This window comes from Thermobia domestica, chromosome 2, assembly GCF_964235325.1.
Source record: "Thermobia domestica chromosome 2, izTheDome1.hap1.1, whole genome shotgun sequence".
Lineage (NCBI taxonomy): Eukaryota > Metazoa > Arthropoda > Insecta > Zygentoma > Lepismatidae > Thermobia > Thermobia domestica.
In genome coordinates this window covers 108,691,802-108,716,991 of record NC_137455.1, presented here as the reverse complement: position 1 = coordinate 108,716,991, position 25,190 = coordinate 108,691,802, and the positions used below count along the sequence as shown (strand labels likewise).

The window sequence follows — 25,190 nt, the reverse complement described above, 5'->3', positions numbered from 1 at the left end:
AAGTACAACAACGTTTATCAAAATGACACTTTTTTTCACAAAAGTTACTTATATTTGGCAGGAGCCTATTAAAAAAAAAAAAAAACAGAACTAGCTTGCAGCATGAAATACATAAATTTCTCCTAAAGTTATAAAACAAAAAACAAAAATGGAGAGGGGATAGGACCCCTCTAAATACACCCTATTATCTAGGAACAAACAGACACACACAAAAAAGAATTTTCGTCTTAAATGTCGATAGTGATTTCCCCGTTTGAATAGTTAACGATCTTAAAACCCAAACCCAATGTTACGAAAAGAAGGAAGCAGGATTGCTCCGTTACCTGTCCAAAACGGGATTTTCCCTAATCATACTCTGCATGACATTTGTTTTCATACTATACTGTATATTTGAGTCTCATTGTATTATGATTATTAATTTCCATAATCGAAATAACAAAACATAAACAGGATTTTACTTATTTTCACTTTAAATTAATTTATTTCGGAATTCGATTTAAATCAATGATTTTTATTAAAAAAATCAAGTGATTTAAATCTTGATTTAAATCGTGATTTAAATCAGACTGATTTAAATCAATCCACCCTGTTTATAAGCATAGAAATAACTAACATTTACTTTTTAAAAAAATCTGGAATTGATGGTAGCGCTGGGAGCTTTCCGCCACTTGAAGATGAAATCCATGAAATCGTACAGTTAATGTACAACTGCTCATGAAAAAGTGCCCTAACAAAGAAGAAATTTCTCTTACTTGAAATAGTCCTATATAACCGTTGACCAGCCCCAGGCCAGAAATTTAGCAAAGTAGGAAAACATTTAAATTTACACACGTAGGTATAATTTCTAATTGCTTTCTTTTTAGTAACTGAAAAAATACTTCTTGCCCAACAGGTGTGAGTTCCATTTTATTACAACACATTTCAATCTTTAAGCGTCGCGGACCCCCAGGGGTCCGTGGACCCCACTTTGAAAACTACTGCACTAGCCAATTACGCAGCACTCAAGCCCCGCTTATGTTTCGGAATTAATAGTTGGTTCCGTCCTTTATAATTTCTAAGTTGCATTGTTGTATAAGAACGAAAAACACAAAACTCCAAACCCAAACCGACTTTTAAAATTAAATTAGGACATGCTGCATTTAATACTGGAATATTACGTACAAAATATGAACAAAATCATAATAAACGTTTTCGGAAAACTACGTCAGAAGAAAACTCTCCCCAAAGTGTATACTACTCCTTTCCATGGAAAATAACTTATGTAATATTATGGGGAATCTAATGAAATATTTATTTACGAAGTACAGTAATTTGCTATAATTTATATATTGATATTTCGTAAATAAGATGCCACTCTAAAATGGACTAACAATGTAGCCACTTCTTTCATTAATTCCAAATATTTGATAATAACTATTGTATCTTCGTAAATACAACACTACTCTATCTTGCTAATCTTGTCGTTAAAATTATTTTCCATTTTTCTCTCTCTTTCTTATATTGTCTTCATCGCTAAATAGAGTTATGACTCCACACCGACAGTACATGAAGGTTTAACCCTGCAACCCTCGCGCGGGGTAAATATGACCCCAGAGGGATATTGTTTGTTTGGCTCTCCTAGACAGTTGGCAATTCTGACCCGGCTATCCTACTAGCTGTCTGTTATATTGTCTATTTCAAGGCCAACAATTAGTTAGTTGTTTACTGCAACATTTTTCGTACACAAAAAATACGTTTAATATAAAGTGGGGTCACTGTGACCCCACGCGAAGGTTGTTGATATCTAACACCGCGCGAGTGGTGCAGGGTTAAAGGAGTAACGCATTTCAAAACTCCTATGCTGGATAAAGAATTCAAATTTTTGTACTTTACCCGTTAATATATTGTACAGATCAATGGTATATGATATGAACTTGGGTGCTTGAACTCGTCTTTATAACGTTGTTTGTACGCCACTGAAAGTTCTTGTGTTCAATTTGAGTTGTCATTTATGACATCTTTGATTAAATCTGTGCTGAGCAAATGTATTTAATTGCAAGTCCAGTATCACGTGAACAAAGACAAGCAATATACTGCAAATACCGGGGAAAAAAGTGTTCTCAGCAATCGGCATTTTCGCTATTCAGCGTTCTTTACCAGAAATGGAACGACTAGCTTCAAACTCCTCTTCCCTACAAGCTGCAGATTACTAGACAGACAGTGGTATCGAAAAAGAAAATTCCTACGAAGGTCGCAGACAAACGACATCCCACACCCTCTGCCCCATTCTTCGCGAGGAAAAAAAAAAATAAAGAAGGGGAGGTAAGGTCTTGTCTTATCTTCCAAATTGGGTTCGACAACACTGCCATCTATTTTTGTAAGTTTCGTAAAAACTGAAAGCTATGCCCCCTGCGAATGTAAAATTGTACTTCTTTCTGACGACACTATTTCATGGCTTTAGACCAACCTTAAGGGGGCAGACTACTAAATATTTTTCAAAAGCTAACAATTTTTCTTTTGCCAGTTTTTCGTAATTGGAAAGAGATAATGAAATGTAACTTACCTCAATAATAGATAATGTTATTCTACACCTGAAAATATGAATCGGAAGAATTTTCAGTGTTGCCATCCATAGAAATTAAAGTGTAACCAGAATTTGAATTACCCAAAAATCTAGGTTAAGGCAACGACTAGAAAAATGAACTCAACGGTAATTGATGACTTATCATGCTGTCTGTTCCTTGTTAATACTTTTAAAATAATATTTGTATTTATTTTGTACTAATTTATTTATTTTGTAATAACGTATGTAAGTTATTACAGAATGAATACAAATATTATTTAAAAAGTAGTTAACAAGAAACACAGACAGCGTGATAAGTCATCAATTATCGTTGAGTTCAATTTTCTAGTCATTGCCTTAACCTAGATTTTTGGGTAATTCAAATTCTTGTCACACTGTAATTTCTATGGATGGCAATAATGAAAATTCTTCCGATTCGTATTTTCGGATGTAGAATAACATTATCTATTATTGAGGTAAGTTACATTTCATTATCTCTTTTCATTTACGAAAAACTGGCAAAAGAAAAATTGTTAGCTTTTGAAGAATATTTAGTAGTCTGCCCCCTTAACATCTCTCAATAGTGGACATCTTCATAAGAGGACAAACTTTCTTATTCTTCCATGCCATAAATATGTGTGGTGTGGTCTTATGAGAGAGAACCCTTCCTTTTAGGGACACCTCTCATTTGCGGACAAATAATCGTGTTCCACGGATGTCCGTTTTTAGATGTTTCACTGTATTACTTAGTATAATAATAATAATAAATGCTCAAATGTGTGAACTTCCTATATTGAACCTACCACTGCGAAGAGCTGATATAATAATAATAATAATAATAATAATAATAATAATAATAATAATAATAATAATAATAATAATAATAATAATAATAATAATAATAATAATAATAATAATAAGCTTCCTTGTCATTATTTCGCACCCTGGAAGCACTTTCGCCCGAAGTATTTTGAATTACAGTATTATTTAGTATTTTAATTCCAAATCATTTCTTTACTAACGCCATCCTCCTCAGAATAATATACAGCACAACTTATAATAATTATATTTAGTTGGTACATACTAGGGATGGCCAGAACCGGTTCCTGGTGGAACCGGTTTTCGGGTCTGAACGGATCCGGTTCTAGAAGATCCGGTTCCGGACCCGGTTTATCGGATCCAGGTCTGGAACCGGTTCTTCGGATCCAGGTCTAGAACCGGTTCTTTGGATCTAGGTCTGGAACCGGTTCTTCGGATCCATGTCTAGAACCGGTTCTTCGAATCCGAGTCTGGAACCGGATCCGGAACCGGTTCTGAAAACCGGGTCTCCAAGAACCGGTTCCGCTGGAACCGAAACTTTGTGACCATCCCTACGCTAAACCCGAGCTGCTGACAGGCTGTGAACAGTATGCTAGATGAAATAGTGGAAGCAACAGGCAGGCGCCCAGGCGGCGGCAGCTTGTCACATTTGGCTAAATAAACTGGGTAACTGGCAAACTCATTGGCTAAACAGGCAAACTGGCCAACTCATTTCGCTAAACACCCACTGGTGGACCAAAATTTTTTTCTGGGGGCACAAGCGGGTCTGGGCGGAGAAGGCACAAGCGCATGGTCCTCTTTGCATTTTTTGAAGGTGAACTTTGTGCCTCCTTTACGGGTCATTGGGGGCTTTCGGATCCAGGTCTGGAACCGGTTCCTAAGATTCGGTTCTGGAATCGGGTTTTCAGATCCAGATCTGGAGCCGGTTCCTAAGATCCGGTTCTGGAACCGGGTTTTCAGATCCAGATCTGGAACCGGTTCTTAAGATCCGGTTCTGGAACCGGGTTTTCGGATCCAGGTCTGGAACCGGTTCCTAAGATCCGGTTCTGGAACCGGGTTTTCGGATCCGGGTCTGAAACCGGTTCCAGAACCGGTTCTGAAAACCAGATCTCCGAGAACCGGTTCTTCGCGGAACCGGAACTTTGTGGCCATCTCTAGTACATACTATTCAGGCTGTACAATAGGGTCTATTGATAAAAGTTTTTTTTTTCCATAGAACTTGGGATTGAACTTGGGTTTTCTCTTTGTGTATTAATATGAAATCTTTGAACTTAGTTTCCTATTTGTGATAATATGAAATTTGATTTTAATGATCCAATGTAAAGAAATTAAACTATGACAAAGTGTTTTTTTTAAAAGCAGATTGAGCTCCATAAATGAAAGCTGCGAGGGAGGGGGGAGCATGGAACCAGTTACTTTTGCTAATAGTTGCGTAACAAAATAGTGTTTAAAAATGTATATCACTATTCTGAGAGCATCCCCCCTTTTATTTTGAACACCTCCCAAGTAAACATTTCTGGCGTACTTACTGTTCACAGAGCAAACCACGATGCCTTCAAGATTTCAATATGGCAGGCATGTACTAGCAAAATTTAAGCTAAGTCCATCGTCCTTATAGACATTGTCTATGTTTCGTGCATTACTACCAAGAAAATTCCATAACTGTTATAAGATGCATTACTTGTATATGTGTATATAGTTTGGCGTGGGCGCCCGAAGAAAATTTTCTAGGGAGTGGGAGGCATCTCCCTGGTTACTATATTACGTTTGGTATTTTATTTGTATTAAGAAAACCTTAAGAAATTTAATACTTTTCGTGAGCCAGGCGGTCCTGGTCCCCCGCCCCTTTCTTCTGGTGCCCATGGAGTTCAGTATTCCTTTGATAGCAATACATATCGTGTTTTCTGAATGATACGAAATGGATTGTGGTTACGTTCTTGTGAGATTACAACAGATATTACTACTATTAAAATTAGATTCAAAGCATTACATGAATTTTAATTCAAGGTTTTGTATTCCGAGCAAGTGTTGAACCTGGAAACTTTTAGATAAAAAAAAGTTATGACCTATAAGGAATCTCTTTCATGGTTTGGAGTAGATTTTGTTATTGATTCCTTCAACTTCAACTTTGATTGAAAGCAGTGGCGTAGGTAAGGGAGGGCCAGAGGGGCCGCCTCCCCAAAGAGGTCCGACAATGTACTTTGGCACTTTGATGTTTGTAATTTTTTATATATTTTTATGTTTATATATTTTTTGTTTGTAATTTTTCTATATTTACCTATAACAGCACTTCCCTCCCAAAAAAACACACATCCTGGTTACGCTACTGATTGAAAGGCTTTACGAAATAGAAAGGAAAACTTCGATTGAAGAACAACTACACAAAATGGTCCTCATTTGATAGGAAAAGGAAATTCTCTGTCTTCTCACTCTAATATTTGCAACATATTTTCTGACGTTATGTGTTTCCGCCTATTTGTTCTTATCCGCGTGTTGCTGCCGTAAATAACGAGAAGACGCTGTAAATGCATAATATCACGTCTTTGCTTATTTTCTGTAAAGCAAAAAAATCTTCACCTCATAAGATGTCTGACTTCTTTTTCCATATCTGTCTGGCGTCTATGTTTCTTTCTTTTTTTTTCACGTACACAACTTTCTTGGCGCCGAGATATTGATCCTAAGTCATTGGAAAGGTAATTTATGATGAGACATCTTGTTTGGTATCACGTCAGCGATAAGATACTACAATAAGGTTACAACAAGCATTTAATGCTATAGGACTTGAATTACAAAGTGATGATTTGAAGTATTGATTTCATTACTTATTTTAATTTTTATGCACTTCAACATGTCACTTAAATCTCATGCTTTCTGTGTGAATGAAAATACAAATAATCTGTTTTAAAATAATAAATAAATAAATAAATAAATAAATAAATAAACTATTTTCACCGAATAGTATTTCCAAGACTTCTGAAAATGTAACAGTCTTTATTTAGAGAAGAGTGAATATTCTTTATTTGAAGTTAATCACAAACCGTGCGAAATTAAAAAAAAAAAAAAAAAACGAATTAGAAACTGCAGTTGAGTACTGCATGCTATTTATTGTGATTAGTAGATTTCATACATTTTCTTATTAAACCATATAACATGAAATGAAGTTAGTAGACATTGAATCTTACTGATTCGATTACATATCAATTCTACTTAATTAAAATTGTACGGTAGTGTTTTCTTGATGAACGATATATTGACCAGAGCAAACTAGTCATTTATAATAATTGGATTCTAAAGGCCTTACGTACACATCCTCCATATGCTGTGACATTTCCTATAGTCAAAGAATTTCTAAATGGGTATATTAACTTTTTGCTTTACTTTATTTATTAGAGAATTTTTTAAAGATAAAAATATACTACACAATATGTAAGTTTCGTTGAGGGTACTGACGGATCCACAAGGAGGACTGTAGGAGCGATCGTCCATCACTAAGCAGTCTATTGTTGAGGATCCAGCCCTTGGTTATTTTTATAGGTTATATATGTATATATATATATATATATATATATATATATATATATATATATATATATATATATATATATATATATATATATATATATACAGTGGCGTATTTAGGGGGGCTTCCGGGCTTAAGCCCCCCCCCGAAATCTTACTTACTATAGTAAAGTATATGAAATATCTTGCAGAATTTTCATATTTTCAGGCAAAGCCCCCCCGAAAGTTAGCAAAGCTCTCCCCGAAACAAAATCCTAAATACGCCACTGTATATATATATATGGGACATTCCATGTGAAATCAACCAATGAAATGGCAAAATCTGACCTGACGATCTTAGATTTTTTGTAAAAATTGGTGCACAGCTTTAATACAGTGGGAAACGAAAAAAATCCCAAATATTACCTCTCTCCTCCTGAAAGCGTCCCCATACAGGGTGTTCAAAAATGCAAAGAAACGGCATTTTTTCAGTTAAATGATTATTAAAAATTATCATAAAATGGTTAATATGTGCACTAGAGACATGAAACAAACACCATTGGAAAGCTTAAAGATTGTTCTATAAGTTATACTATATTGCAAAAACCTGTAAAATAAAAAATAACACTTCAAAAATTCAAATTAAGATTTGAATTTTAAATTTCGCATACAAATGTCCCTCTGAATTTGCTCAAAATTGTTCAGATTGTAGTCTCGTGTGTGTGCTAAAACATCACAAAGTTGTATTTTGGGCACTCAATGGGATCCAATTCAAAATTCAACATAAACTAAGCATTGCACGATATTGACCATGTGAATATCTGGGTTCAGATCGATAACCTGCCTGGAGTTGTTTACCTGCAGCATCAAAGGAATTTATATTCAATTTCATTTGTTTCTTGATGTATTCATTTGAATTTACACAATTATCCACCTTTCGAGTTATTTAGAGAGGTATTACGTTTCCGAACAGTACTCAATACAAGTCAGTATTCTTGTTAGTCAGTATGGATGTTTCTAAATTTATGTTGGCTACATTGATACATGTTATTTTCATTCCTTTGTTTCAGGATTGCTATTACAGAACATATTATGAAAGGGAGAGATATATTTTCCTCCCTTTCATAATATTTTTATCAAATGTGTTATGAAACACAGTGACACTGCTCACAATCACTTCACACACTTTCAGCACAAACGATTAGTCAATAAATTATTTTTCCTATTTCAATTATCCACGTCCACATATCTATGCTTTACCAGGGGCTGGCACAAACCGACAGAGACTTCTAACATCAGAAACTTGAAGGCTCTTACCCTTGGTTTTGTTACTGGTTCAACAATAGCACTACATTTTCAAGAAACGTTTGTTGATATATTGGAATGGCGTATACAACGGCATGTAGTTACTCGATGCTAGAACTCTATCGCTGGTAGACCACTGCAGCCTTACATATAATTGAAGTTTGAACATAATTTTACTTTCAGGTTTTGGGTAGAAATAGTTCATGAAATGATTCTTCCAGTCTCTTAACCATATCGGTCCCGGCGTCCCCCACAGGGGACATGAAAAATGACGACACTATTATATCACTATTATACCAGACTGGCAACATTGAAAACTGTTTACAAGGGATGACCCATCTATGATCATCCCCTGTAAACAGTTTTCAATGTTGCAAGGGGCACGGTGGCTCAGTGGTAGAGCGTTCATTTCTGGTGCTTGGGGTCCCGGGTTCGATCCCAGCCCCCGCTAAGTGAACTTTGTGGTGGACAAACACCGTGCTCGTGGGTTTTTTCGGGGTACTCCCGTTTCCTCCCACTTTCTTCATTTCACTCATCTCTCATTATCACCGTCTCCTTTGGCATAACCGTGGGACGTAAAACTCAAATATTTCATTTCATTTCAATGTTGCCAGTCTGATTTTAAAGTTGTAAAGAAATATCGTCATTTTTTATGTCCCGTGTGGGGGACGCCGGGACCGACATGGTTAAAACTGCACTGCCATCAATGACAATGATTCTTTTTGCACTCACGTAAAACACTGACATATTCTTCTACATACTGCATTGTGGTGTTTGGAGGAAAATGAACAGCTTTCGGCGGGATAGAAGGAGTGTTAGCAGCTGATGAACGATGTCTTCACGCTACTCTGGCTGATATTGTTGTTGATTCAAAGAGCTGCCCTGATCTCTAGGATCTAGATACTGAGTTAAAATTTTGACAGGAGGTTAAACAAGCATGGTAAAAGTCATTTATGCGTTTGATGCAAAAAGGGCGTAACCCCGCTTACGCCCTTATTACGCCAAACTCCTCAATTATATGCATTAGCTTTTCACTTCCAAGCACTGAAATCTTATTGGTTCAATTCTTACATTCGACATTCGACTCCGGGGTTATGAAGAACTTTCTGTTCGGCATTGCCTCGTGTGACGCCATTTTATTGTGAAGGTTAGAAGTACTTGTTGAGTGCATTACAGTTAATTGTATTACACAAAACTAATCCTGAAATAGGGCATGGATAATGTAGTATGATCTACAACAATCTAGGTATAGTAGAAGTAAACTTCTCTACACTAGAATGTAGACACAAAGCTATAAGGCAAGGGGAAAATAATAAAATATGTGATTGCCGCCAATCTGCTCAATGATTGTCATTGATATGCGAGCATGTTACCAAGGCTCTCCGATAGAGTGTACAGCTATTGACTGATTTTTAAAGAGCATTTTTTGACTAAAACTTTGATGTTCAGTATTATCCCCGAGTTCCGCAATACCCTGTCTCCCCTATGTATGTTACGATAAAGAAACTTACACTATTATACAGTCCAGGTTAAGATACCGTACTTCTTCCGTACCTTTTGATTTACTGCTATCAAACACAAACAGTTTTTCCTGGCACTCTGAACAATGAAAGTGTTTCAAACAAGTTTTTACTACCAATGTTGCATTGTTTTTTCTAGAACACACTGATAAGACGTTGAGTTTGGTCATTTGAAAAGCAGCTTTTAGATATCGACTTCTGTTTTTCTCTTTTGCTTAATTTATGCTACATTTAATGAGTAGCTTGTGGCTATATGAGTAGAATGGGTATTGCCACTGACCTTGAAAGAATGAATTCAGAGTTGTATTCAACTTTCTTTACCATCCTTTATGTTGAAAATGTATGGCATAACCAAAAGTGTAAAGGAAACGTAACTGGAGAAGCGACGTTTGAAGTCAGTTTTGCCTGTATAGGTAAACATAGTTACGATAATTCTGCTATTCTGAACCGGAACAGTTCGCAAACCAGGACTTACTTTGTTAGGGGGTCACTCTTTATTAGGATTGCTATATACAGTGGCGGATCTAGAAGGTAAAAATTGGGGGGGGGGGGGGCAGCCAGAACCCAGACTATGGTAAATATATCATGAATTTACTACGAACTTCGAAAAATATATAAGTAATAGCTTCATTTTTTTTTGTCACTCAAAAGAACTGCCGGGACTAGATCTGTCACTGGTCACATGTCCTGTATTCACTTCTTCGACTTGGTTGCACGGCTAATCGACTCCCTGGAGTTGTTACTGAATCGAAGCGACTACGTCGAATCCGTTTTTTTTATTATATTCAATTATTTCAATGAAAATTGAAGGCTATTTTTAGATTTGCTCTCCTTTAATCGATTCGAAATAGACCAGCAATTTCAACTAGGCATCGGGGCTTAAAAATCGAGTTCTAAGGGCAAATCATGTAACAATTTGGCATCCGATATTTTTTGAATATATATCCATCACTAATCACAAAAATGCTGGATGCCAGAAAAAATCTCACGGGAGGGGAGGAGGAAGGGGAGAAAGTCGAAATTTTAGCCCTTTCTATTATTCAATATATCTCCGTAACCATTGGAGCTAGAGCATCCACACTTTTTCATTTTCTTTGTCTAATTGTCTTCTACAATTTAATTCTAGTGCATTTTTTAGTTAAATGTAATGGTTTTCTTGTTATTTTCATTTTTACTCAATATTGGTTACGCGTGACGTCAGTTTTTTAGCCACAGATTCTTTACAAGATCGAATTTGGAAAAATATTTCCTCTAAGTTTTTCGCCATTTTATGCTCTTTCAAAAAATGTATACTTATATTCGTGTAGGACTAATAGTGCCTGAATTATAAGCGACTTTATTCTGTCGTGTGCGAAATTGATCACTGCGCGGCCCAAGAATTACCTTCCCACAAACGGTAGGGCCTACATATTAGCAGCTGATAATTAATATATAGACCTATATATAATCTTGTCTGCCTGCAAGTACATCAATTGAGGGGCTTTTCGGAAATTAACCCTTGTCAAAACAAAATTTCTCTGTAGAATGAAAATAGAGCTTTTTCTAATACACAGTGCACAAACATGAAGATTTCTATTCATTTTTCTGAAAAAAAAATCTTGTTTCGACAACGGTTAATTTTGCTACAAGTCCTTCGATTTATGTATTACAATGGTACTCAGCGAAATAGAGCAGGAACCAGATTTCAAAATTGTCTTGAAGATGGGATCATGAACAATTTGTCATGAAGGTTTTTTAATATATTACCACCTTTCCCTCTTAATACTTACTGTAACGGTAAGAAGAAAAGGAAAAATTATACGACCCACTCGGGAGAGTAATACTCCCGCAAGTACGTTTTTCCGCGCGCTACTCTAGCCATCTGTTTTACGCGCTATTCTAGCCAGTTGTTGTAAGTTGGTCACAAAATTTATATCATGAAGTACAAGGGGGAACAAAACGAGCCCTATATCATGGAGTACAAGGGCATAAGTACTACAACTACTTATCTGCACAAAAGTAAATAAATCACTTTTTAAACTATTATTTTCATATTATTTTAATAAGTGTTATAAAAATGTAAAAAAAAAAAGTAAAAAAAAAAAAACTTTCCTCGGGCCGGGTTTGAACTCACGCCAAAAGAGACTTTTATTGTTAATATATAGCGCTAGCTCACTCGGCCACGAAGGCCGGCAGCAGCACGCGTTTGATTTCTGCTATTTTAATGCAACGTGGCAAGAAGTGGATAACGCCAACCAATCAGAACTGTGTTTCTCGTTTCTACTTCCGGGAGCATTACTCTCCCGAGCTAGTCCTAAAATTATATGCCTAACATATTTTATAAATGATCAGTTTTTAAACTGTTAAATCTTATTTACAGAAGAAGCACTTGCCTATTATTAAGATCATGTACCAAATTTCACAGAAGTAAATCCCCACGCTGAGCGGGTTTGCATATCCAGGCTCCTAACTATGAAAATATTTACGATCACTCCAACCCCAATCATTTCACAGATTCAACCTGTTGTATAAAAGTTATTAGGACATAAAATTGAATGTAATTTATACGAAAAACCCTTTTATGCATTGCAAGATCTGTAACGTCCAAATATTCACCACAAACTTATAGTTGTATCGACATAAACAAAACAAAAAAGTGTGGAGCAGGAAACCACTTTACAACACAAAAGTCAAAAGAGGTCACTGAAGACATACGAACTGGTCGAGCGGTTTGGGTGACTAGTCTGTCAATCAGAAGTTTATGTGTTCAAACCCTGTAGAAAATATTCGTTTTGTTTTTTTCTTAAAAGTGTGTTCCTATTTTCATCAGAGGACTGAGAACATTTCTTTGAATAAATCTTTGGAAATTACTTTTCTCTCAAATTCGATTAGAAGCGAACATTATATGAATTGCTAATCTAAAATCCACAGCTGAGAACAAAATATTAAGTATGTTCAATATGTCATTATTATCATTTGATTTGTAATTAAAAAGTAATTATAAGCATTGACGATTTCAGAAGATTCTCCCCGGTAATGGTCAAGATATGAATGAGAAAAAACTGATAAAACATTATTAGTCTACTTTGAGCATGATCGAAAATAACTTATGGCCACGAAGGGGAAATTTATGTCGACAGGGTCTCAAATTCTCCGACGGGTCATGACCTGAAATTATCATTGTTTGAAAGGTTTCCTTAACAAATAGAATATTATATTTATTTCTCCTTCTACGTTTTGAAATGGAAAAATCATAATTTTAAATAGAATTATAATACGATAAGCATAAAGATTTATACAACTAATGAAGTAAATATCCTTGTGTAAGTTATCGATTTCTATTCGGATTAAAACTCGAATATTCGTTTGCATCACATTTTAAAGTAAATCCTCTCTATATATAGTTCCTACTGGAAAGCATGTTTAACTCCAATTACTTAATCAATATTTTTAATAATATATTTTTATTGTAATACTCTTACTATTCAATGTTGTATGCACTTAATTTCTCAAAGCAAAACCTCACAAATGTATAATTGACTAGTAAATATTATCAAATAAATTATCATTTAGTTTACGTAAACATTGCATCGCCTGATTTGAAACTTCGTATTTTAAATAATAATAATAATAATAATAATAATAATAATAATAATAATAATAATAATAATAATAATAATAATAATAATAATAATAATAATAATAATAATAGTAGTAGTAGTAGTAGTAGTAATAATAAAATCATAGCCATATCTTTATCAGAATTTCAGGCTTAGTCAATAAATGAATTCAACATAGTCTCTATTCGAAGCTCTATTTAATCGAATCAGATAGAAATACGAAGAGGAACTTCGAGAACAGATAAAAGAAAAATGTTACTTTGGTGGGTTTGGATGTAACTTTTAAGAGTTAGTTTTTTTTTTTTTTTTTTTTTTTGCAAATTGCAGACAAATGCCTTGGACACTTTTTTCTTTTCTTTAAGTTAACTGATTCACCGAACGTATCTGACATATGAGTAACTTGTCTCTATATTCTACTCGGTTATACACGTTTTACAATCTTTTCCATTAACCTTGAACGACAAGAACACGAACACAAAAACATCCACATAGGTATGACAATTAAAACTCCTAACCTCCCCCACGGGGAATCGAACCCGGGACTACATACACCTGAGGCACACGTGCTAGCCACTAGACCAGCGGGAAGAGCAAATAAAATGTATTTTGTAGTGTCTGAAGTTTATAGCTATTTCACCCTGTTGTAGTATGTTTATTGATTTTTTAATGTTTACCGTATTCGTTACTTTGAGGAATGATATATATTATTGATATAGGTTTTATTACATATTCGGCCATAAATATTATATAAATTATCAGAATTATTCATGATCTTCCATGGAAATTCACTGGTGCATGCGCAGTAGACAGACAGTGTAATTGGAAGATGAGTTCAACAGAGATTATAGGGCTATATTCCGCCGATTATATTTTATTTAATAACTATTTAGAAGAGATAACGAAAACGAGTCTACATAATGAAGATGGAATTTCCGTAGAAGATAGAATGGTGAGGTGTATACGGTTTGGGGTTGATATGGTTGTTGTTGTAGAATCTAAAAAGAAAATTAATAAGATGTAGAAAACTTGAGAAAGGCTTGTGAAGAATATGGGATGAAAATAAATGTTAGAAAGACAAAATCCATGGTGATTGAAACGAAGCGATCGGTGTGAAATATAGAAGTAGGAGCGGGAAAAAACAACAAGTGATTAGTTTTCGATATCTGAGTACTATTACTAGTGATGATTTGACATGCGAACGTGAAATAAAAGCAAGGATAGAAATGGCGAAAAGAGCCTTTAGGATGGAGGAAATAGTATTTTGAGGGGTATGGTGGCAGGGAAGAGAGGGAGAGGACGAATTAGACTATATGGAAACAGAATTAGGCTATTGGCGATATCAAAACAGAAAAATCGTATGTGAAGATGGAGAGGTTAACAGAAGATCGTGGAGCATGGCAGCTTCTCAGCTGCGGTAAGTGACCCGCTGGTAATGGCGGAATACTTCTGATATAATGATACTGATGATGCACAGTAGGAACAGAAATATCCACTTTACTGTCATTGCTAATGCGAATCACAATGCAAATTTCTACAGGTTGTCAAAATACCTCGCTCTAAAAGCTGTAGAAAACTATCTGTTACTATGCGAGGGAAAATCATAGGTCGAGCAACAATTAGACAAATTGCCATTCAGATAGCTAGGGGTATGAGCTGTGACGAGAAAACAGTGAAGAAATTGATTTAGCGGTATGAAGAAGGTAGTGAATATTTCACATCTTGGCCAAGAAGTAGGAGACCAATAATAATAATAATAATAATAATAATAATAATAATAATAATAATAATAATAATAATAATCATCATCATCATCATCCCAGGAATTTATAATTATTTCCAGCAAAACTTTTGCATACCCTTCTAGTGCAATATGATGTTTTTGTAAAACGGCAATTATAAAATTGTCAAGCTGAATTTGAAAGTCATAATAAGTAGTGCTTTATTTACTTATTGCACAATTCTTTTATGCCAGTAGCTTTCGCCACCTTACTCGCTCTTCATGCTTACTCAGGAGGAAGCTGCAGGTCCCTAGGTTGGGAACTACTGCTTTCCACCAAGGAATTCAGACAGCCTGTTAGAAATTTGCGTTCTGACCAACATCAGAAAATTGTGTTCTTCTGTTTCTACTGCGCATGCACCAGTGAATTTCCATGGAAGATCATGAATAATTCTGATAATTTATATAATATTTATGGCCGAATATGTAATAAAACCTATATCAATAATATATATCATTCCTCAAAGTAACGAATACGGTAAACATTAAAAAATCAATAGACATACTACAACAGGGTGAAATAGCTATAAACTTCAGACACTACAAAATACATTTTATTTGTTCTTCCCGCTGGTCTAGTGGCTAGCACGTGTGCCTCAGGTGTATGTGGTTCCGGGTTCGATTCCCCATGGGGGAAGTTAGGAATTTTAACTGTCATACCTACGTGGATGTTTTTGTGTTCGTGTTCTTGTCGTTCAAGGTTAATGGAAAAGATTGTAAAACGTGTATAACCGAGTAGAAAATAGAGACAAGTTACTCATATGTCAGATACGTTCGGTGAATCAGTTAACTTAAAGAAAAGAAAATAGTGTCCAAGGCATTTGTCTGTAAAAAAAAAAAAAAAAAAAAAAAAAAAAAAAAAAAAAAAAAAAAAAACTTAAAAGTTACTTTCAAACCCACCAAAGTAACATTTTTTTTACCTGTTCTCGAAGTTCCTCTTCGTATTTCTATCTGATTCGATTAAATAGAGCTTCGAATAGAGACTATGTTGAATTCATTTATTGACTAAGCCTGAAATTCTGATAAAGATATGGCTATGATTTTATTATTATTATTATTATTATTATTATTATTATTATTATTATTATTATTATTATTTAAAATACGAAGTTTCAAATCAGGCGATGCAATGTTTACGTAAACTAAATGATAATTTATTTGATAATATTTACTAGTCAATTATACATTTGTGAGGTTTTGCTTTGGGAAATTAAGTGCATACAACATTGAATAGTAAGAGTATTACAATAAAAATATATTATTAGAAATATTGATTAAGTAATTGGAGTTAAACATGCTTTCCAGTAGGAACTATATATAGAGAGGATTTACTTTAAAATGTGATGCAAACGAATATTCGAGTTTTAATCCGAATAGAAATCGATAACTTACACAAGGATATTTACTTCATTAGTTGTATAAATCTTTATGCTTATCGTATTATAATTCTATTTAAAATTATGATTTTTCCATTTCAAAACGTAGAAGGAGAAATAAATATAATATTCTATTTGTTAAGGATACCTTTCAAACAGTGAAGATTTCAGGGCATGACCTGTCGGAGAATTTGAGATCCTGTCGACATAAATTTCCCCTTCGTGGCCATAAGTTATCTTCGATCATGCTCAAATGGACTAATAATGTTTTATCAGTTTTTTCTCATTCATATCTTGACCATTACCGGGGGAGAATCTTCTGAAATTGTCAATGCTTATAATTAGTTTTTCACTACAAATCAAAGGATAATAATGACATATTGAACATACTTAATATTTTGTTCTCAGCTGTGGATGTTAGATTTGCAATTCATATAATGTTCGCTTCTAATCGAATTTGAGAGAAAAGTAGTTTCCAAAGATTTATTCAAAGAAATGTTCTCAGTCCTCTGATGAAAATAGGAACACACTTTTAAGAAAAAAAAACAAAACGAATATTTTCTACAGGGTTTGAACACATAAACTTCTGATTGACAGACTAGTCACCCAAACCGCTTGACCAGTTCGTATGCCTTCAATAACCTCTTTTGACTTTTGTGTAAAGTGGTTTCCTGCTCCACACTTTTTTTTATTTTGTTTGTTTGTTTATGTCGATACAACTATAAGTTTGTGGTGAATATTTGGACGTTACAGATCTTGCAATGCATAAAAGGGTTTTTCGTATAAATTACATTCAATTTTATGTCCTAATAACTTACATACAACAGGTTGAATCTGTGAAATGATTGGGGTTGGAGTGATCGTAAATATTTTCATAGTTAGGAGCCTGGATATGCAAACCCGCTTAGCGTGGGGATTTACTTATGTGAAATTTGGTACAGTTGCTATAACACAATAAATCTATAATAAGAAAAGTAATAGAAGAGAACCATATACTTAAGTAATCTCTAAACAAGAGAACAAATTATTTGATTTCTAGAATTAGTTCTCAATAATATTATGCCACTCATATAAAGGTAACCAAGAAAGCTCTGTCGCTTTTTCACCCACCACTTTCGAACATCGATATGTCACCTACGACGTACCTGAAAGATCAAAAATAGTCCCTATCAACGTCGACGACCTTCTGCCAACTTCTGGAAAGCCATGGATTCCATCGCGGAAAAATTTGGTGGGCCGTGAAGCGAAGAAAGTATCAAATGCATTTTGCACCTCTATTAGGGATTTGAACTGGCGTCCTCTAAGGTGATTGTCCAAGGAATGAAACAAGTGATAATCGGACGGTGGAATGTCCGAGGTGTGTGGCAGATGCAATAGTGTTTCCCATCCAAGGTGGTAGAATGTGTCCCGGATTATTATAGCCACGAGGGGCTTTTGCGTTGTCCTGTAACAGGAGGATCCATTTGTGATTCAAAAGTGCTAGCTCCAGAGTTTCGATATTTTCTTGAACATGGATCGACTGCTGACAGTAGACAGTTTCATTGATGCTCTGACCAGCTGGTAGCAGTTTTCGATGCACGATGCCGCGAGCAGTCTACCAAACACACAACATGACCTTCTTCTAGTGCAGTGCTGGTTTCAGCTGTTTTGGAACCTGTTCGTGAAATGGTAACCAATGATGACGGCGTCATGGAGCTTCGTACAGGTCCCACTTCTCATCACATGTCAACGCTCTGTCCAGAAATGCCTCCTTCCTCAGACGAGACAGCAAATAAACTAATGTCTGCTCGCGTTGCCTTCTGGCCCGGAATCAAATCACGTGGGACCCATCGACCCAACGTGTAGTGCTTCCCAAGTTGACGGAAGTGCTGCCTAATGTTTTTTTTTTCACTCTACACTGAATTGTAGTTCCAGTTCGTCACATGTCTGGCTACTGTTCGCCCCAATTGCTGAATGAAGATCTTAATTTTGTACATGTGTTGGTCTTCTGGCACATGGTATGTCTTCGTGTGTTTCGTCACTGTCCTTACACTTGTTAAACCAACCGGATACCCTCACCAAAGGACTGGGATATCTTCCGCCCCGCTGCAACGGCGTTTGATCCCAGTTTGAACTCGTACAGCATACTTGCACTTATCACGTTCTGTGGAGGTCCCATGTTCACTCTGTCCTTCTGCAAGTTCACGGTGTAACTGAACTGCCACAACCAGGTAGTATGTCGGATATACCCACACCAACAACTGCCCTTCGCTTTATATCCATTAGCATTCAACTCACTCCAATGTGTAGTTGTCCGAGAGAGTATAAAAATTCAATATCAGTTAACGAACAGTGTGGTGAAGACTGAATGCTGCATTAAAGACGTCACAAATTTCTTTATTTTCTTAGGATATAAGAGTGACATAACATCGAGAACTAATTCTAGAAATCAAATAATTTGTTCTCTTGTTTGGAGATTACTTAAGTATATGGTTCTCTTCTATTACGTTTCTTATTATAGATTTATTGTGTTATAGCAACTGTACACAATCTTAATAATAGGCAAGTGCTTCTTCTGTAAATAAAATTTAACAGTTTAAAAACTGATCATTATTAAATGTTGGACAAACCTTTTTTTTTCTTCTTACCGTTACAGTAAGTCAGGGTTTCCCAACCTTCTTCAACTTGCGGCACACTACGGGTATAACTTGAATTCTCGCGGCACACTTAGAGATATTATTATTTGTAAACATAAAACACAGTGGTATTTTTTTTTTATTAGTGATCTCCTCACAGAGAAGAAAGCTCGATCACTAGTTTTCCCCAGTGGTAAATCATTATGCTTATTCTTCACTCTAATTTAAAAATAGAAAACAATTGCAATGGAATATTGTACTCAGGTTTTTAAAAATACCCTTTCTTTTTCCAAAACTGTATCCAACCTTTCACTAAGAAGGAAGATCAGTAAATAACGAACGAACAAACAAATCTCTTTTACTTTTAAAACACAAATGTAAGTAATTTGTTTGCATGTTTGCTTTGTCGAAGAGATTGAATGATATTTAAATTTTCAAGTTACGAAATAGTCTGCAACAATAAAGAAGCAATAATGGTCATAACAATGATAAATACTTTTTTCAACATTAAAAATGTACCAAAAGTAGCATGGTATGAAACTTAAAACTGTAGATTCATAGTAGAGGTCCATAGTAGTGTGAAATAGAAATGTACATTTTTCCCTACGTTTTGTAATTTGATTACTATAGAATCGAATTTTGTTTCGATTTCCTCGCGGCACACCAGCGGCCCATTCACGGCACACCGGTTGGGAAACGCTGCAGTAAGTATTAAGAGGGAAATGTGGTAATATATTAAAAGACCTTCATAACAAACTGTTCATGATTCTATCTTGAAGACAATTTTGAAATCTGGTTCCTGCTCTATTTCGCTGAGTACTATTGTAGTACATAAATCGAAGGACTTGTAGCAAAATTAACCTTTGTTGCAACAAGATTTTTCTTCAGAAAAATGAATAGAAAGCTGCATGTTTGTGCATGATGTAGAAGGTATCAGAGACACACATAAAGAGAAGCTTTACAGTGTTTCTCATACTATGTACTAGAAAAAGCTCTATTTTCATTCTACAGAGAAATTTTGTTTTGACAAGGGTGAATTTCCGAAAAGCCCCTCAATTGATGTACTTGCAGGCAGACAAGATTATATATAGGTCTATATATTAATTATCAGCTGCTAATATGTAGGCCCTACAGTTTGTGGGAAGGTAATTCTTGGGCCGCGCAGTGATCAATTTCGCACACGACAGAATAAAGTCGCTTATAACTCAGGCACTATTAGTCCTACACTAATATAAGTATACATTTTTTGAAAGAGCATAAAATGGCGAAAAACTTAGAGGAAATATTTTTCCAATTCGATCTTGTAAAGAATCTGTGGCTAAAAAAACTGACGTCACGCGTAACCAATATTAAGTAAAAATAAAAATAACAAGAAAACCATTATATTTAGCTCAAAAATGCACTAGATTTAAATTATAGAAGACAATTATACAAACAAAATGAAAAATGTTTGGATGCTCTAGCTCCAATGGTTACGGAGATATGTTGAATAATAGAAAGGGCTAAAATTTCGGCTTTCTCCCCCTCCGCACCCGTGAGGTATTTTTTCTGGCATCCGGCATCAGCGATGGGTATATATTCAAAAAAATATTTAATGCCAAATTGTTACATGATTTGCCCTTAACCCTAGAACTCCCAGTGGGGTTCAATGGACCCCAAGACTATGTTTGACAGTTCGTCAGTATTATTTTCCGGGATTCTAAAGGTTAAACCCGAAAAGGAGAGCACTTTTGTCAAGTTGATGCCTAGACAGTTCGGAGGAGAAGCTAATGAACCATGATTTTTTTTATACATATACAAGGTTATTCAGCTGATCTTATATGATTTTCGAGTGCTGATTTCGAATCCGAGGAGTGCCACTCTGTAAACCTTGGGGAAACTTCGCAAAAGGGGGGTAAAGAGGGGTGATGTTCTCTTACTTTTCATGTCTTAAATTACTGGATTATCTCAGCATAGTTTCATTTTTCTCATATACTATTGACAGTAGAATGCTAATTCATACATATATTATAAATAACTATATTAGTAACCAATTAATAGAATTTGATAATTTTCTCACAAATGTCAGGATTGCCAACTATCAATAAAATTTACAGAAATAATTTTTATACAGAATATTTTATTTTACAAACTTTTTACGTAGAAAATGTTAAGAACAAGAGAAGTATCATAATTCCAAATATACAGTCCTTGAACTCTTATATGAGTTATTAATAAAAGCCACACAATCACCGGAAGGGAACTGGGGAAGTACAATTTTTGACTTCTAAATATGGTAGTACAAAAATAACACATTCGGAACAATTCAAATATATATATATATTTTTTGTAAACTATTTCCAATTTGTCTCTTGTGAATATGTATCATTTTTGAATAGCCTTAAACGTGTTCGTTGTGTGGAAATTCTACTTCCTCTCTTGAACGTCATAGTTGCCAACTATCATTGAATTATGTTTTTTTCATATATTGTGTAGAATTTTTAGTTATAAAAACGTTAAAGTAAAGAGATCTATGCAAGTATATGCAATATTTTTATTTACTCTTCATGTCACTTCGAATACGCTATAATCGTAGGAAAACTGGTTATTCGGAAAAGCTACAATTGCGACAGCGTTATAAGAAAGGTTTCTTTCGTAAAATTGAGTGATATTTTTGTTACTGTCTAATTTTAATTTTTCATGCAGTACAACAAACGAAAACCAAACCAACTATGTTTATCCAATAATATCTCCACATATTGTTGAAAGCATTAACGTGTGTTGTTTGGAGAAAAGAAAAACAAAGCATAAAACTTTATCAGAATCAACGCACTGGGAAAGCAGTGGACTCTTCTTCATCACTCTCTTCTGTTTGTTCTGGTCCATTCATGCACTCACTTTGGCAGGTATAGAAAGATGTGCACTTCGATGATCTTTCAAGCAGGAGCGGATCCAGGGGGGGGGGCGATCGCCCCTCCCTCCAGAAGACGAAACTTTCTTACTTTATATATATAAATAAAACCCGTACCAAAGTTTGGAGTCCTTAAAAGTAGCAGTATAGCAACCCACCGCCCCCCCCAGAAGTCGGTCCTGGATCCGCCCCTGGCCCCTGCTTTCAAGGCAACCACAACTACAACTGTTGTGCATGAACAGCTAATTGAGTTCACTACTACATCAATCGCTATTGTTGTACTTGCGGGCAACATACGAAGTACATATTCTTCTGCAGCACATGGCAAATATTTCCCCCCCAAATCTCTTGGGTCTAGATCCGGAGGATTAGTTTGTTCAACTAATTTCCATATGACTGTCTGGAGATCAGCGCGATTATAATGCTCCTGCAGTGCACCAGTAGTTGGAGGCAGGGTATTTGCCAGAAATTTTCTTCAAGGGGGGCGTAATGAATTGGAGAGGGGTGTAGATTGTAACGATGTGTTTTATGTTTTTAAAAAAGGAAGCTCTTAAGCATATCTTTTCTCAATACTACATAAACATTACAAATTACCTCGGCAAAGGGTTACTTTATTTGCTTTAGTTATGAATAGGAGGAAAGAAAAATATTTTCCTTTCACTTTTACTTGCTATTGTATGAATACATTTTGTTATTCTCACCCTCACGCACGCACATACATATACTTGCCCCCTCTTTTGTTCTACCAAAGTTGCACCACGTTCATTCATTCTTCACATATGTTTATGCATAGTAATTATCTATACATTTCTGTGATGTTGCTTTAACCAGACGTTGCAAGCTTTATCTATCAGTTCATTAGGCTTTGTTCTTTTTCTTCAGAATCGGAGCGAATATCAGGAGTACAAGGGCTTTCTATACATATTTTCATTAAATTTGTTTACATGTTCACAACTAAGTCGGCATCATATGAAGAACATAACACTTGTTCATTGTAGAAAATGAACGCTCTGCTTCTGCTGTGCTCACAGGAACACTTGCTACTTCGGCCAGAGTTGGGAATATAATTCTTCTTTCTTCTCCACAGGCAAGATCCAAGAGTTTTTCGTGGATGCTGATGTTAGGACCTGCAGGAATTCTTTTGTAAATGTTGTACTCTAGTTCGAGTTTAGATTTATTAACATTACAAATGCTAGCCACTTCAATTAAATCAGGTGAGTCGGGGGTGTTTTTGAGCACATCATAGAAGTGGGACAGCTGTTTCAGAGTACCACCAAACGTTTTCTTCATGTTGCTGATATTTTTTTTATTTATAATTGGAGAGAAGAGCCTTGAATTCTTGGGTTTCATGTTTTCTTCCATTCTCACATCCTCAGATGCCTTTCCTACAACACTCTCAACACGTTCTGAAATCTCTCCGAAAGTGATACCTTTCAAATGTGCAATGGCACCTTCTACCAACTTCAGCGTTGTAACCATATCATTTCCACTTGACATTTGCAGACTTTTGCTTAGTTTTGCAAGTGGCTACAAAATGTATTTAAGAGTAGGGGAAAGTGGGGGAATACCACGCACTTAAGGTACATTTTTCTATATCTCACTACAAATCAAACAAATTAACATAAGGAAAATGTATGTTGTAACTTAATCATTCTAGTTTCATATTCGATCGTTGGTAGTCCTCCTTGATTTTCATAGATTCTGTAAAAATAAAGTTTGTGGAAAACGAGAAATGCGTGGTATTCCCCACCACATCGGGTAATCACACGCATTACATCGGGTATTGGCACGCACTAATTCCTTAACGTGAAGCATCAGAATCTCTTTTCATAAACTTAAGTCGTTTGTTGACTGTACGTTTAGGTCAACTTCCAGTTTGTTTCCTCAGGTTGTCTTCACGTTTTCCACCAACATCGAATTTTCGAGTTTTCTTCTCAACTTTGCTTTCTTGGTGCTTTCTTCGGTTAGTGCTCTTTCTGAATTCAGTATCTTCCAATATTCGTTTGGTTGGAGTAGAAGTTAAGATTTCTGAACGCTTTTTGTTATTTCGAGGAGTTGACTTGGCAGACCTGGAGATAGGAGAAATCTGTGAGACTTTCACAGCCTCATTTTGTAAAGAAGACGGTTGGACAAGCAATGGTAACTGATGTGATGATGTTCCGGGTAGTTGATGTTCTTCTCGATTTAGCCCTATTTTCGTCGAAGATGGTTGTTCATTTTGGCGTAGGCCTATAATACTTTGAGCATCGGAAAGCAATTGGGATTTCACTTCTTCAGAAGTCTCTCTTTCATCTTCAAGTTCTACGGCCTGGAATTGCAGAGCAGCTTCAAAATCTTCTTTTCTAAAAGTGTCCAGCTCCAAAGGACAAATACCCGCTTGTTTAAAACCATTAACAGCTTTGTCCATATTTGCTGCTTTCAAATAAGTTCTATTAAAGATATCGACTAAGTCATATGGAGAAATTTTTTATTAACATAGCGCTTCGCAAACAGTGTGCATTCTTGGTTGAAATATGTTTTGTGGGGACCAAAAAAGGTGAGATCTAGCGGCTGAAGTTTATGCGACGTATGCGGCGGTATTGTAACCATAACAATTCTTTTCTCCTTACAAAAATTGTAAATTTCTAATGAAATATGGCTCGGGTGATCCAAAATAGGTAGGACTGGATCATTTGTTATCGGTTTCGCAATAAGAGCAAAATGTTGCAGCCACTAGATTCATTGCTCCACCCAAGAATATATAGATCCAGTAGATTCTCCTTTCCTCAGCTGAGGTGACATGCGTTTTCTTGGGTAGATAAACATAGGGGGATGTAAGACCTGGCAGCTTTGTAACGGTTTTACCCCTTTCCCATGATATTAGTGCTCCGAGCTGTTTCACTCCCTTTGGATCCAAAATACGCCCTGGTGTCTATACTATGAATATACCTGTTTCGTCAACGTTAAAGATCTAATCTTCGCAGAAATTATATATTTTTCGGTAACTTCTGTCAGGTTCTTAAAAACCCTTTCACCTTTTCTTCATTGAATTCGTCGACCCTGTAAATACTAATTGCTTCAGATTCCCTTAACCTTATCGTGGAATTTTTCTTTAAAAGCAATTCCAACCAATCATTCCCAGCAAGTCGACCTTCTTTATTCAAATTGTGTTTGATATTATTAGCTTCTGCGTATTTATAAGCTACTCTGCGTATTTCAATTGGAGACATTCCGTAAGACAACTTGGCTAAATGTAAAGCGTGACCAGAA

At 35.5% G+C, this 25,190-nt stretch overlaps 1 protein-coding gene across 2 annotated transcripts in view; it reads right to left on the bottom strand.

Moving 5' to 3' along the window:
* LOC145674611 (BTB/POZ domain-containing protein 6-B-like) overlaps nt 1–9,819 on the bottom strand; it is a 125,310-nt gene extending 115,491 nt beyond the window's left edge. Inside the window, exon 1 of one of the 2 annotated variants that reach the window (XM_081744837.1) lies at nt 9,719–9,819. The gene's annotated coding sequence lies outside the window, so the exon portion shown is untranslated. Of the gene's footprint in view, nt 1–9,675 lie in introns of both variants that reach the window. The other variant, XM_081744833.1, reaches the window with a different exon arrangement.
* Nucleotides 9,820–25,190: the final 15,371 nt, after the last annotated feature.